The sequence below is a fragment of the Molothrus aeneus genome, chromosome 1 (assembly GCF_037042795.1).
Source record: "Molothrus aeneus isolate 106 chromosome 1, BPBGC_Maene_1.0, whole genome shotgun sequence".
NCBI classification, from domain to species: Eukaryota; Metazoa; Chordata; class Aves; order Passeriformes; family Icteridae; genus Molothrus; species Molothrus aeneus.
In genome coordinates, this window is record NC_089646.1 from 68084117 (window position 1) to 68099550 (window position 15434).

Consider the following 15434-nt stretch of genomic DNA (forward strand, 5'->3'; position numbering starts at 1 on the left):
AAAAAAAAAATCAGCTCAGTTCTTATTTATTTCAAAATATACCACTGGCTTCACTGCTACTGTTCCTAGTTTCCTGCAGCATAAGTAGGAGAAGAATCAGAAATATTTTATTTCCACAGGTCTGCATGTAAACATCTACTGACTGCACAACCAGTTAAGCTACCCAACACCATCCTGTAAGAACATTTCAGATCAGATGAAATTCACCTTATTTCAGATTCACAAATCACACCAGAAAGACAGGACCGAAAAAGAGCTGCAATTTTTATTAGAAAACCTATGAATGACTTTGAAAAAATTCACTCTTAAAGAAATAAAAAAAATTCAAAGGTTGTAAACACACAGAGGAAACCAAGAAGAGCAAAACCAGGCCAGCATCAATGCCTTGCCCAATATGAGGAGATGAAAGAAAGTTTGGACCAATATCTGCACTTTGCTCCTCTCCAACTTCTCGACAGAGTCTGGCCATCATGCAGTTCTGCACAGCTGACATTAACATAATCACAGCACAGAAAGGAAGTGAGCTCAGTAAAATCATGCCTTGTTTTAGCTTTAGTCAAAATTAACAGTACATTCAGACAATCCTCTCAGATGAACAAAATTGCCCTTTTCTCTCCCTGCCATGCTGATAGAGACTGCAAGGTTGTCTCTGGTGCACACAGGCTAAAGCTACTCAGGCCACCTCCTGAACAAGCTAATTCTGCTTCCTAGTCAGGTCAACCAGAAGCTCCAGAAAGAATAATTTATCCCCCTTCTTTCTTGCTGAGGTAAATTAGCTAGCTCTGCTGCAGCTAGTCTGTAGCCTATATATACTGAAGATTTACTCATCTCCCAAGACTGCAGAACACACCTGCCTCTTCCAGTGACCCAAAACCTGGTGTGCCACTCCCCAGTCTTCTGCTCCTACCACTAATCTCAAGATAAACTAATCAACTTTAGTGAACCAGCTTAAACTGGCAAACCTGCCAGCCATTATCACAGAATCACGGTTTTGTACTGATCCTCTCAGATTTTTGACCTCAAAATTCACAGTCACACAGATATGCTATGATAGGAAAGCTGCAGTGTCCGCCTTTATCAATCTTTCCTCCCTTTGAATCCACATTGTTAAAGTAAGAAAGGAATGTGAATTCGCACAACTGCACTTCAAACAATGCACATGAAGATGTACTGCTGTTTGCCTCTAAATTGCTCTGCATTTTATTATCATGAAGACCACCAGAAAAACCAAAAGACTACCAGAGTGAAATGTCGACAAAAACCTACATGCAAAACCATCTCCCACTCCTCACAGCTCCCACTGAAAGGAACAAGATTTCATTTTTTACAACAAGATTTTCATTTTTTACAATGCAGGTGAAAACAAGTGTTTTCACCTGCATTGTAAAGTTACTCCGGTTTGTCAGCATGTGACAAAAAGGAAAACAGTAGTGGGAGGTGATTAGAGGAAAAAAGTATTGTGTTGCAAGAAGACTTTTGATAATATCAATAGTATCAACTTTGATACTCTTTGACTGAGCCAAGAAACATACACTTGGGTCCTCAATACCACTATGGGGCTCTTCTAAGTATTTGGCATGGTTGATACACTTGCTTTTTAACACCCCTATAAATTTGATTCAATAATAAAAAGTAAGACAAGTGTAAATCTTCAAAGAAGATTTAAAAGGATCCCAAAAGCTTACACTGATCTCTTAAGGTAGCATAAGTGTACGTTTCACTGGTGAAATAAAGGCACAAGGCTATCACTCACATTGTTAAATGGTGCTTGTCAAAATGAAGCCAGGTCTGATTATTTCAACAATAGCAGCCAAATCCATCTGGTGCTCAGTGACCATCCAGAAATCACCTACAAGCTTCAAAGGACTGAGTTACTATTGCACATCCTCCAGATATATACCCAAAATTATTATTAATCAATTTTTATTTTGCAAGAAGTTTTCTTTGGCCTTCTAACCTTAAAGCTCAGCTCAGTGACAACAAGGGTTTGTGGATGAATTCAGAGCAAAATGATGCTAAGGTATACTTCTGAAGCAAAAAGTAAACACTCTGCACCCACAGATATCTTAGTTCTAATTTTGTGAGATTTGATTCTACTGTTCAATAAAGTGTCTTCCACCAGGTGTGCTTTTGGGGGAGCACAGACAGAATAAAGAGCAGCTGCACATCATAGAACCTCTGGTTTCATAAGCCTGATGGTTTCAAAATTCAGCAAATCTTTACTTTTGGACATAAACTCAGCTTCAGGCCTGCAACTAGAAGTGCCCAGCAACTGGGCAGCACTGAAACTAAGCGTGGTCTGAGAATGGTGTAACTGCAGAGACCTTGCAGAAGTAGGACCATGATGATTCATAATTATCCCACTCAACAGCAGAGCTGATCATGGTGGAACATACAAATATCAAGCACCAAAGAAAAGAATTCTCTGAAAAACCTCTTGAGACAATCTAGTTCAATGGCCCTGGTTCAAGCTTGGCCACCTAGAGCTGCCTGCCCAGAACTGGGTCCAACTGGTTCTGAGTATATTTATGGGTATCTTTATGAAAGACCTCAACAGCAGTCAAAAGCAAAGTATTACTCTATACAACTCTCAAATGCTCTTCCATACCATCACAAAGAAGAGACAAAAATATTTTTAATCCATCTGTCCTAAGAAAATAGGCACAAACTAAAGTTTCAAAAGAATAAACATCATCTGCTTTGGATGGGGTAGATGGAGAGAAAAAAACAAGAGCAAACCTGCAGATAACCTAAGTCCACAGATTTATAAGAGACCATTAAAAATGTCTGTTGATTATTTGCTTAATACATTTGGAATGTATTTCCTCATTTATGCAGAAGGATGGTATTGGGTTTTTCTGCACAAAGAAAGATCTTCCACTGGGACTCATAAAGGCAGTAATATTTTAGGAAGCTACTATTACACGAAGAATAGTTGAGATTGTCTTGCATTTTCTTGTTCACAGCTTTATAATTAACAAAGTAAAAATGTAGGCTGTTATACTTGATGGAAATTTCCCCAGAGAGATCAAATAATCTACAGCAACAACAGCTTTCTATAATTCTGAATATAATTATAGGAGTGAATTTCTTTTTATGGTGTAAACAGTCATAGTTAAGTATATGGGTCTTAGTGATTGCCACTTGCATTTCTAAGGACACCTGCACAAAAGTCAGGTTGTTCTTTGCCACATCTTTGGATGCTTACTGAAAGTAACACTGTTAATAATACTGGGGTTCCACAGGGTTCCATCCTTGGCTCAGTCCTGGATGCAAGACTTGAAGGAATGTGAAGAAAGTTTGCCAACAATACTAAATTGGGAGGAGCTGTCAACTCTTCTGCATAAATGAGGAAATACATTCCAAATGTATTAAGCAAATAATCAACCCTTTAGGTCAGAGAGGACCTTCGGAGAGACCTCAACAAACCAGAGAGATGGACAATCACCAACCGTATGAAGATTAACAAGGGGAAGAGCTGGATTCTGCACCTGGGATGGGGCAACCCTGGTTCTGTGTACAGGCTGGGGAATGAGAGGCTGCAGAGCAGAGCTGTGGAACGGGATTTTGGAGGCCTGGTCCTTGGAAAATTGAATATGAGTCATCATGCCCTGGCAGCCAGGAGGGCCAACCCTGTCCTGGAGGGCGTCAGGCTCAGCATGGCCAGGCAGGCAAGGGAGGGGATTGTCCTGCTCTGCTCTGAGCTGGGGCAGCCTCACCTACAGTGCTGGGGGCAGTTTTGGGCACCACAGTATAAAAAAGACATGGTGCTATTAGAGAGTGACCAAAGGAGAGCCACAAGGATGGTGAAGGGTTTGGATGGGAAGCTGTACAAGGAGCAACTGAGGTCACTTGGTCTGTTCAGCCTGGAGAAGAGGAGATTGAGGGGAGAGCTCACTGCAGTTACAAATTCCTCATGAGGGGAAGAGGAGGGGCAGGCACTGATCTCTTCATTCTTGTGACCAGTGACAGGACCTGAGGGAATAGCCTGAAGCTGAATTGGGGGGAGGTTTAGGTTGGATATCAGGAAAAGGTTTTTCACCCAGAGGGTGGTTGGGCACTGTAACAGGCTCCTCAGGGAAGTGGTTACAGCACCAGCCTGACAGAGATCAAGAAGCATTTGGATAATGCTCTCAGGCACATGATGATTCTTGGGGTATCATGTACCAGGAGTTAGACTTGATGACCCTCATGGGTCCCTTCCAACTCAGCATATTCTATGATTCTATGAATAATTCATGCCATATTAACAAATGCAATGTTTATAGTTAGGGGTACTTTATATCGACATTACAATGCTGTATCTGGCATCAGCACTGCAAATTTAAGACTGTTAATCAGAAAAATGAGGACTGAGCAAACCTGCGCTCAGAAACAGGTTTTTCCAAAGTCTGATTTTTTTTTAAACAAAAAAAAAAAAAGAAAGAAAAATAAATATCTCTGCTATGCTGAGTGGAGCTGTGTGATCACATACACAGCAGTGCACATTCATAGATAGATAGCTAGATAGATGTCTACACACCACACAGACACACAATCTTTCTGAACTAGTATTTTTTGAGTTTTAAAGAAAAAGCTTTTTCAGCCAAAATAGCTGATAAAAATAAGCATGCTGATGAAACATACTTGGAATCAAGGCTTAGGAAGGGTGCTTTAGAAAATACAGTAGAGTACAATAGCTGAAAAGAGCAGCTTGAAGAATAATGCCAAGGACAGACAATACTCATCTCCTGATGGCCTAAAATAACACTAAACATCAGCCCATGCCCCAGGCCTTTGAGGTATGAATTGAGGCTACTACAGAGCAAGAAAATAGTGCCAGCATTTCTCCCTCAGTGCTGCAGGGACATATGTTCCTACAACATCAAAGATGCCCAACATCTACTATGGTTGCAGATACCAGAGAAACTCCTCTCAGCCTGTATTTCTTCAAGAAGATTAAATCTTCTGTCTTAGCCACACACAGCTCAAAAGCTCTTTCACCACTACAGCTCTTCTTTACAGAGGAAAATCTTCCTATACAATAAGATTCTATGCCCTGAACATCCTTCCACCTTGAAGTTGTACCACCTGCCCTTCTCCTGACACCTGCACTTTCTCTCTCATGATTCACCTCTACTAAACCCAAACTGCCTTCTGCAGAGAGGTATTGGCATAAGCTGAAAGTACACACAGTAGTTAACTGTATATTAACACTTTCTACTTTGCTTGATCCCTCTACTCTTTGACAAACAGGTATAATAATGAAATTTGGTAATACAACAGCTATCAGGACTCCCCAGACATATAAAAACCTATAAATACATATACAGCTTAGAGGTACGCTCTTTAAAATGTAATACAAAATCTAGATACATGACCATATCTCAAAAGAAAGACAAATCACCTCTTGTTGGCATTATTTTCAAAGAAAGTTTTGGATTTTGGCCCCTTAGAAAGAAGAATCTTTTCATTATGGGCACCAGTAATAGGAATCAAAGATTAAAAGTATGGTTCTCTGACCTCTACCACTTTTAAGTACTAATAGCAAAAAAATCAAGAGCACGTAAGTATGAGATGGTACTGTAGGATTCCAGTTACATGTGTCCAGTAATGTCCAATGCAGTTGCACTGCCATTACCACTAAAATACTCATTACTCATTTTCACTACTCAGGTTTATCGGCACACAACAGATACAAAAGGCAAGATTTTCTTGCATGAGCTTCTTCAGCTGGAAATGAAGGAAGCATGTATGTTTCTGTTCATCTTTCCTGTGCTGATTCTTATTTGGGAAGCAGCTACAAAAACATGACAGCTTCAAGGACCCCTCATGTTTTAATCAGCTTCTAGTGCAAAATTTGATGACATGACTAAATATAAACATTTCTGATAGGGTCAGCTATGGAAAAATCCAGACCAAAAGAGAGGTGGGCGATAACCCTGTAAAACAATAATGCAAAGAAGGTAGTAAAACAGGCAGTCAGATACTACCTTGATTTTACTCTTGGGACCAAATACCATGGGTTAGGAAGAGCTATAGTCTCATAAGCATCACCTTGCTCTATTCTTCTGTGACATAAACCCTCTCTTTGCCCTGAGCTCCATTTAGGACAGCGGCCACAGAGGAGGACACAGTTGTCAGGCAGTATTCTATTTGCAAACAGATCCCAAACCCACACATTTAAAGGTCTGTTCTCCCCAAGTATCCTAAAAGAAATGCACTGATGTTTCAGATACTATTTTGTGTTGCTTAAGAATAAACTTGTAGGAGAAAAAAAATTCATCAAGGGTAAACAATCATCAGATTCACCCTTCTTCCATTTCATTGGGAGTATCTGTGAGCAAAACTTATGACGCAATGTTCTTGCATCATGTGTGAATGTCTGACTGCATGCAGTTTTGCTTCTGAAACAGTGTGAATAAAGAATGTGAATAAAGAGCATAGGAGAAGAACAGAGTATTCAGCAAACACCTAAGGAAACCATCATATCAAATTCTGATTCATCTGTAAAGGAACTATGATACACTGAAAAGTATAATTATACATTTTGCCTTAATTAAAAATGCTGTTAATAGTATAACAGAAAGTGTCTGTGCTCTTCTGTTGACAGCATTTGTGCTCATTACAAAGAGAGTAGAACTGATGTGCCCAACCTGCACAGTTCTCTACATTTTTGTCTTTTTGTTAACCTGTTATTCACAATATGCCGGGTTTGAAGCATTATCATGTAATAAAACCAGCAACTGAACAGTATCCAGGATCAGTGGTCATTCATACATCCAATAATTTGAACATGGTCAGCAGAATATATGAAAGCACAGATGTCTTTAATAAGAACATTCACCACAAGTTTCGTATATAAAAAATTGTTAGGCAAAGGACTGAAATCTTTCTGAAACCCTCAGGGCTTCTTTTTTTTTTGCCTCTGAGACTGCAATTTATTATACACATTTTGGTCAATATTTACATGAAAAACAGAAAAATGCCATCTTGGTAGGATTCAAGAAACAATTTTGCTATTCCACCATCCTTACAAAACTGTCACACAACATCAATACTGTCAATCAATGGTGTCAAATTTTGAAAGCATCTCTGTTTTTTTTCTGATCAGTTAGTACTACCACAGAAAAAGGTTAGCCAGGCCAGATTTCAAAGATGACCAGCTCTTAAGATAATCTGAAACTTCAAGCAGCAGAGAACAGAGACTGTTAAAAGAGTGTAGCCTGCAAAATAAAATCCTTTGTTGAGAATACAAAGCCTTTTTTCAGCAGGAAAAAGTACAAAAGCATACATTCTTTAAATATACATTTTGCTTCTTAGCTTTACTCCACAAAGCTGCTCTTCAGCACTCAGAGCATGGCGAGTAATTTGTTGGTACAACCTGACTTTCCTGATACAGTCTTGCTTTTGGACTTATGAAAGTGTTCTAAATTCCCAAATGCTCTTGTCCCACTTCATGCCGTCTGTTCCATTTTTGGAACATAATTACTAAAAATAGCCCTAATTAGCATTATGTAACAGGAATGAAAAAAAAAATCAAAAATTCTAAAGAAACAGCTCTGTAAATTTTGGGCATTGACTGAGAAACAGTATAGCTGATCCATCAGCAATCTCTGAAGCCAACTGCCTGATGAGCAACATTAATTTCAGAATCAATTAGAAACTGTTTTTTTTTTTAATTAAGCATGTGTAGCTAACAACACTGAATACTGAGGTATGCAAGAGGAAGATAAAGGGAAAAAAAGAATGAACCATCTAGCATCAATATATAACATCTTTCTCTCTTGCCCACCAAATATCCATACTGTGTTGCCCTCTCCAAGAGTAAAGAACAATGTATCAGCATTTTCATGCTGTCTTAATTAACTTGGCTAAGTGCTGTATTTCTAGCCCTGACAAAGTGGTGTTTAAATTACTTACTGACTGGATAGAAATTATGAGACCTATCATTTGAAGGTCCAAATCTTCTTGCACTCTCTCTGACAGCTAGGTACTACTACTATAACAGGTTTGCCTAAATACTCCTCAGGACATAATGGAAAAACATCTCCCTGATGCTAGGAACTATAATTTTGGAGCAAAAGAACTGCTAACCCTTAGAATTTATTCTATTTGTTGTAATTTATATTTTTATCTGCATAATTTATATTTTTATCAACATCATTTTTACTAAGATGGTATCTTTACGTAGATAAAACTGTGCTGGAGTGATTGGTTACTTTGAATCACTATACTTTATCCCTATTAAAATTTTAACCCTTAATAGTTGCTACAAATTAATTACCATAATGGGGGCCATCCTTCCACTAAGGTCCTTCTTTCAAGGAATGGGAGAGAAGTAGGCAATCCTTCATTTTTCTTGTCCTTTTCCCTGATGGCCCCCCAACATAATCAACTTTTCCCCTGCTCATATTTTTAGAAATATTAAGAAATACATCTTGCACAATTGAGGATGGTGGTCAAACATCTTCCAGTCAATCCACTTCCAAGCCTGAAACTAAGACTAAATGCAATCTGACTCAAAATGCAAAAAATGTCAGAGTGCAAATAAGTCCTAAAGAGCACCTCCGTGAGCAGACACATCACACATGAAGTACTTGTAGACAGAGCCCTTCTTATTTCAGACATTTCTGAGTGAAAGTATTAGGTATCCTCTATTACCTGATACCACATCCTTCACAGAATGGCTACAGTGGAGATTGTCTGCTTAAACCCTTCCTGCTCAAACTTGAGTCAGTTTAGAACAGGTTACTCAGAACAATGTCAAGCAGTTGGGCTTTTCATATCTCCAAAGAGAAAGGTGGAGTTTTTTCTCCATAAATGTGGCATCTTGTATTAACATCCTGAATTACCCCCAGCAGTGTGACCAAAGTTCACCAAGTCATGAAATTACCACAACTGGAGCTGGACCAAGGAAGTGCCCCAAAAGCATGCTAGCTCATTAGGAAGAATAAGCTGCTTGGAACTGCTACTTGATCAACTCATGCAGAAATCAGGAAAGATAAAAATACAAGGATCAATAAAGAGAACAATCTATTCTTGTTAGGTAAACATGGAAACACTGGAATAGGAAGAAGCAGAACTGTAAATAAGTGAAACAATAAACTCAATTTTGGCTGACAAGTCTACTTCATTTTTTGGTATCACAACAAGATTTCTCCCATACTCCTAAAGCTGACGGTTTGTTCTGGCAGGTTTTCTTACTGATGGAGCACTGCTTCAGAAAACTATGCCTTGTTCTGGTTATAGTCAACAATTCATACCTTTATTGAAAGACCTATGGAAAACAAACACAAGATCAAAGGAAATCCTTGACATCTTTTATGATTTTCTTCAGAGTTTCAGATCATGCCTCTCTTAATTCCCTACTAACTTTGGAAACCTCTTAAAGTAATGATTTAGCTGATGGCAGCATGTGTGAAACTGTACCAAGCTTGAAACTACATCTCTTTGCTGAATGAAAAGAGACCCTGAAGTGCTAATTCCTCCAGCATTCTTTTCTGCTCATTTACCATTTCTCAAGAAGCTGACTGAAGAGTAGCTAGGAAACACCGAGTTGTATCACTCTGTGATTCACATGCAGGAAGAGCTTCTGGGACAGTTTGCTTTACATGTTCTGATTATTTTACTAACGTAAACCTTTTAAAAATCAGGCATGGCCATTAGAATCCAGTTTCCCTTTTCATAATTTCCTGAATTTAGTTATGATTTATAAACACTGTATGTGGGCTCTCTTCAGTAGGGGGGTTTCTTTGCACCTCCAGTTCTTTGGCAGTACAAAGGTAACTAACTTCTTCTGCCTGTGGTAATGCTTTATAAAACACACCACCTGGAAAACTGAAACTTGCACCCACTACACTGTCTCATTATTACTCTCTGGAGTTGTGTAATGGGAGTGAAGTCCCATTAATCACAAAAAGGGGAATGAAGTGCACAGGGTCAGTCCCAAATTCTATTTCACTCGTCACCACCTTTGTCCCAGCAAGCTAAAAGAAGCCTGTTTGTTAAATCCTCCTAAACAACATATTTTTTCTCCTTTTATTACTATAATCATAGCCCATTATGACAATTTTGAGTGCAGGGTTCATGTTAAAACACATCTTGAAGCATGTAAAGGCAGTTTCATGTATACATCTCTGGGTTTACTCCTTCACAGCTTTTATTTTGGGGCTTGAGTTTTGCTTTTAAGAAGTAAAGGGTCTAGAATTAACAGATCCCAGATCTAGAAACACTTCAGCAGGGTAAGGATTAAGTTGTTTCAAATTTCTAAACCAGATATAAAAAAATTGTCTTTCCATGCTGCCAGCTCACTCAGTTTCACCAAGTCTTTCCATATTTAGCTGGCTTGGTTTTTATCTCCCAGATTCTGACACGAGAATCTCCAGCTTTCAGAGGTTTAAAAAGTGATGTTTAACTCCTGTCACAGTCTGAAGATATGGCTTAGAAGCAGAACCAATGAAAACTAACCCACGCCTAACATTTTCAAGCATGTTTTTTAATTGGCATCACCTATGATGTCTTTGACTACAACTTGCAATGCTTCTAGAGAGGCAAGGGGAGCTGGAAGCAGCTGTCTGACCCAGGCAGTAAGCTTGAATTGACTAGCTTCCTCCAAATACTAAGAATTCAAAACAAAAGTTTTTAGTACCAGGCTGCAGTAGTGAGCAAATTCTGAAAAACTGACATATATTAAAAATGAACAATGTGGAATATAAATATGAAATTTGAAATTTTAAATATGAAAGTTAGTATTAAATACACACACAACTTTTTAGGTTTTGAAATAAGGAACTAGCAAGTGCCACAGTTTTCTGCATTGAACTGAGGTTCTGGAAACAGAGCTGGCTAAATTGCACACCTGGCAAATGGAGAGGGGTGCAAAGAGCAAAACACAGAAACACACAAGAGCTGTGAAGCTACTCCAGATCACATCAGAGACACCATTTCAATGCAGTGGCTGAAAGAACAGCCTCTTCCCTCTTTCCAAAGGCCTGTCACTGGAATACTTTCCCAAGAAAAGGAACTTTAGGTACACATGTGGGACAGTGGGACAGTACAAGTTAGTTGCTTGAGGAAGCTTTTAAAAAAACATTAAATGGCTCTCAAGTGAGTCCAGACATTGCATTCTCTGTTGCTCCATCACCCAGACCATATAAAGCAAATATCACATATGCTTTGCGAAAAACTGCTCAAGAAAATCCAGATACTGCAGGCGATTCTGATTGTCTTTATCACTGCAATGGCCTGGTGGAAAGGGATGTCTCATATGGGGCTGCAGACCCATTTTCCCAAGTAAAACTCTGAGGACTTCAACGAGGTTACAGTCTACATAGATGAGAGGAAAAAAGCATTCTTAATCCCATTTTTCAGATGAAGAATTGAGTCATATAGTGATATAACATGTGCTCTGTAAGGGTGGTGAGGCCCTTCTATGTGCTACTTGACAGTCCCTCAAGGGCCATTTATCTCCTGGTGCTCTGTCATCCTTCACTTTTTAAAGTGCCTAGGAAGCAAATTTCCCTCCCTTTACAAGAGCAAAACAGCTCCTGCAGCACCAGGGAACCAGCTCCCATTAGACACAGAGCATCATGACACTCAAATATCTCAGGACAACTTGCCCTAAATGACCTAAAGACGCATTAAAAAGCCACAGACTTTCTGACTCTTCAGCCACAACACTGCTATGAGTTTTGTGCTATTTCATGAATAACGATTTTCACTCTTGTGAAAGTTAACCTAAGTCTTGTGTATTAGCTAAAAATTACTCAGTAAGCTGGGAGGGGACAAGAGGATATGGAAGACGCCATCACTTAGGGGAGCTACAAATCAAAGTATTGTTTGTGTCCTTTAAAGATGGTGCATTTCAAAAAAGGTCAGTACTGTACAAAGAAAATGTCATTTTTGCAGCATTGCCTTCTACTTTATTCTTCTGCAATTTTGCATTTGTCCCATACCATTGACATATTCTGTTTAGAAGTTTCAACACTGCCAAAACACAGCAACAGTCAGCAATTCAAGACAAAAACAAACAAAACTTTTACTTAGAGAGAGTTAAAAGATCTGAAAGGATTATACAAACAACCTCTTTGCTTGTTTCCGTAGCTTTGATGATTTGTCTGCCTGGAAAGGTAGAAAAAAGTTCTAAAATAAATATTTCAAAAACAAGTCAAATTAAAAAGCTAAGCATTCAATGATTTACATTCAGCTTGTTGATTTGGAACTGCTTCTGCTGAGAATTAAAATCCATAAATTTCAGGAGAACTACTCTTGATTTTCAAGCATGCAAATTTAATAGCTGCATCCAAGATCATCTTTGATCCCTCTATTACTAAGTATGACTATCTGCCTCATTGAGAACACAAAAATTTCTGGATCCTACTCTGACAGTAGTTTTAACTTCTTGCAACCCCAATAAAAATACCATAAAAATAGCAAATTTGCTTTTTGAAAACGAGGCTGCAGTAATTGGGCATATTATTTCTAAATTGGAGTCAACTTCAGCAGGATATGGGGAAATAGAAAGAAGAAAAACATTTTGATTCCAAATGAAGCAATGTCAAAAAATTATTGGGTGGACAGATTTCTAAATACTCCATTTAAATACTCAAATTCTCTATTCTTGGGAAATGCAAAATGTAGTGACAAAAAAGAGTTTTCTGAATTTTTTTGAAAGACATATAATTTCTCAGATCCCAAACCGAGACAGATTGGTACATTATACTGAGCATTTAAGAGATATTAGGGGATTTGAATATTTGATATTTCATATTAGGGGAATTGAAATAATTTTCAATTATGCTGGTGACATTAATTTTCAATGTTAATAACCTATTTACTATGATAGCAGCTTAATAAGCTTTTAACTGGCAGAAGTGGAATTACACTGCAATATGGCATATTAACATTATGAAGAAAAAACCCCACAGTTCCTTGCCCGCATCATTCAAATATTTTTAATTTTTATTTTAGGTAGATAATTAGGAGATATTTTCTCTCCTCTTTCTACCTACACAGGAAAATTCCAAACCCATTTTTTAGGGTTCAAAATCTACTTGGGCACTGCAACAAGTGCAACCTGACTGTTATCTTTGCAAATTTACAATCCAAAGTAGCCTTTTCTGTCTGGTTTTCCCTCTGCACAAACCCACAAATACTAAATATCACTGTTATGAGGCATATAGGAAGTCCAAGCTATAGCTAGACGCTATAAAATGGCAAGTCTATCCCTCTCCACTAGAGTTTAAGTGTTCAATTCTTGCCAAGCAAAACATCCACTTATCTTGGAAATCCTGATGTATGTAACATGGCTGGATTGCGTCTCCCACTGTTCTTATGTGACTCACTCTTTCTGTTTTACAAATCTTGTGGCAAAAGTTGAAAGTACAAGTAGCATCTCTATAAGACACTACCACTCTCTACTTCACCAACACAGACTGAATGGTCCATTTTACTGTAGACAGCCAATTGTCTAATATATCTCTGCCACAAAGAGAAACTGCTGTACAGAAACCACCACATAAACTGCTTCATTCATGGGAAAGAATTCCTTTCTTGGGGTAATCAGAAATAACATTTTCCCCTACTTGCTTCCCAGGTGCAACAGAGCACACATTCCATGTAGGGAATGCTTAGAAGCATGCATGCCAAATACTTCTTCTTAAACTGAAAAAGAAAAGTCTTTCTTTCTCCTGGAAATGCAATCCCTTAATTTTACAAAGATTTTTGGAAAGAGTTTCAAGACAGAATTAACATGAGTTAGTTCAAACTGGCGTTTCAGGAGCTGTATCTTAAAATGAAAAGTATCAATCCAGGAAACTAAAATGTTTGAGCATTAGACATTTGTATATCCTACCCACCTGTACCTTATACTAGTTTAATACTAGCTGAGAGTATTGCTAATTTTTTTTCCATGAAATTTTAGAGCATATTAACAAAGTAAAGTCATGATCAAAGCTCCCTACCTGGTGAAGCTTGATGTGGAATGTTTTCTAATTGTTCTGCATCAGAGATGATTTCTGAATATATTTTATATATACCAATATTATAAACAAAAGGTACTTGGTTGACAAACTCCCTTTACCAGGATTCCCTGCATAGTTCAGAGAGTCCAGACATCCAAGATAGGCATGAGAACAGCTTCCAGCATCCCTCTGGTTTTGGGGCAAGAAAAAGACTGATTTGGGTTTCGCCACCCTGAGGAAAACACAGAGGGTATCAATCACTGCCAATTGTTCCCAGGGGACTGGTGATATGCCCAGCCTGCAAATATGAATACATTTCACACAGGTCACTAAACAGGCACCCATACAGGTATTTTTGGTCACTGCCTACCTGGGCCACATGCAGACTGGCAACCTGAGGGTGAAAGGCCCTGGACTGAATTAATAAACCCCTGAACCACTGAGTCCCCTGGCTCCTTATTTTTCAAAGCCCTGATATTTATCAGAAAATTGAGAGGAATCAGTACAACAAGCAGGAAAGGTGTTGATACTACCAATTTTATTTTTCTTTACAGAGAATCTCTAGCAGGATTACAAGTCCTTTTTGCACCATAAAAAACTGTTACTCCTCTAGTGCTTGAATTTGCATTGCGGAAAGAAAACAATCACCGTCAAGTTCTGGTTACACAGACAATGAAAAAGACGAATGCCACAGCACAGGTGACTGGATACTACAGCTTTGAGCCTTGCACAGACACACTGCACTGGTTCCAAAGTAGTAACTGAAATTCTCCAGGGCATCAGAACATGCTTGAGAGTCCTTCAAGTCCTTCACTCCTACTGCCTATCCTTGTCCAGACAGAAGTCAGGTTTTCTCAGTTTCCCAGTGACAGAAAGTCTACAGAGTATTTTAGAGTTATCTACATTATTCCACCAAGTCATAAAACTTTGAAAGCTACTATTGAACATATCAAAATAGGCACTGAGTTGACCTGTGATTTAAATCCTATCTAACTGTATTATAATTATTCCAAGAGGTATATATCCCAAACAAGACACTTAAACTACTGCAAAGCCATTATTAGAGATGCTGAAACAGTGACAGGCAGAGGAAAATGAGCCATTACATTTTTAGGACTAAATCTACAGCAAGAGTTTGCTCAGGGGTTGAAAGGACTTCTTAAGTTGCCTCATGGTTAGCCAGCATCAGTTTGAGGCCTTTTAACCCAAGAGGTATGGATCCCCTGTGGCTCCTGGGTGGTGGGGAGAACCTTGGACTTCCTTGGGGAAGTACTCGCCAATCCCCATCTCATTTCCCTCCTGCTTGGAAAAGGTAGTTGCCAAAGAGATGTCCTTGAGAAGACACTGCCTGCACCCTGCCAGCACCCCAAAGGAGGTAAGCCATGCATTAGTCCTCTTGCTTCCCTGTCCACTCAGAGAGCACGTGTGACTCACATAAGGCCAAAGAGAAAGATGTTGCTATGTTTCTCAGAGCAAGCAAGCTGAGCAAGG

At 38.8% G+C, this 15434-nt stretch overlaps 1 protein-coding gene across 10 annotated transcripts in view; it reads right to left on the reverse strand.

The window, feature by feature from the left end:
• FARS2 (phenylalanyl-tRNA synthetase 2, mitochondrial) overlaps positions 1-15434 on the reverse strand; it is a 231445-nt gene that overhangs the window by 111246 nt on the left and 104765 nt on the right. The gene's annotated exons all lie outside the window — the stretch shown is intronic.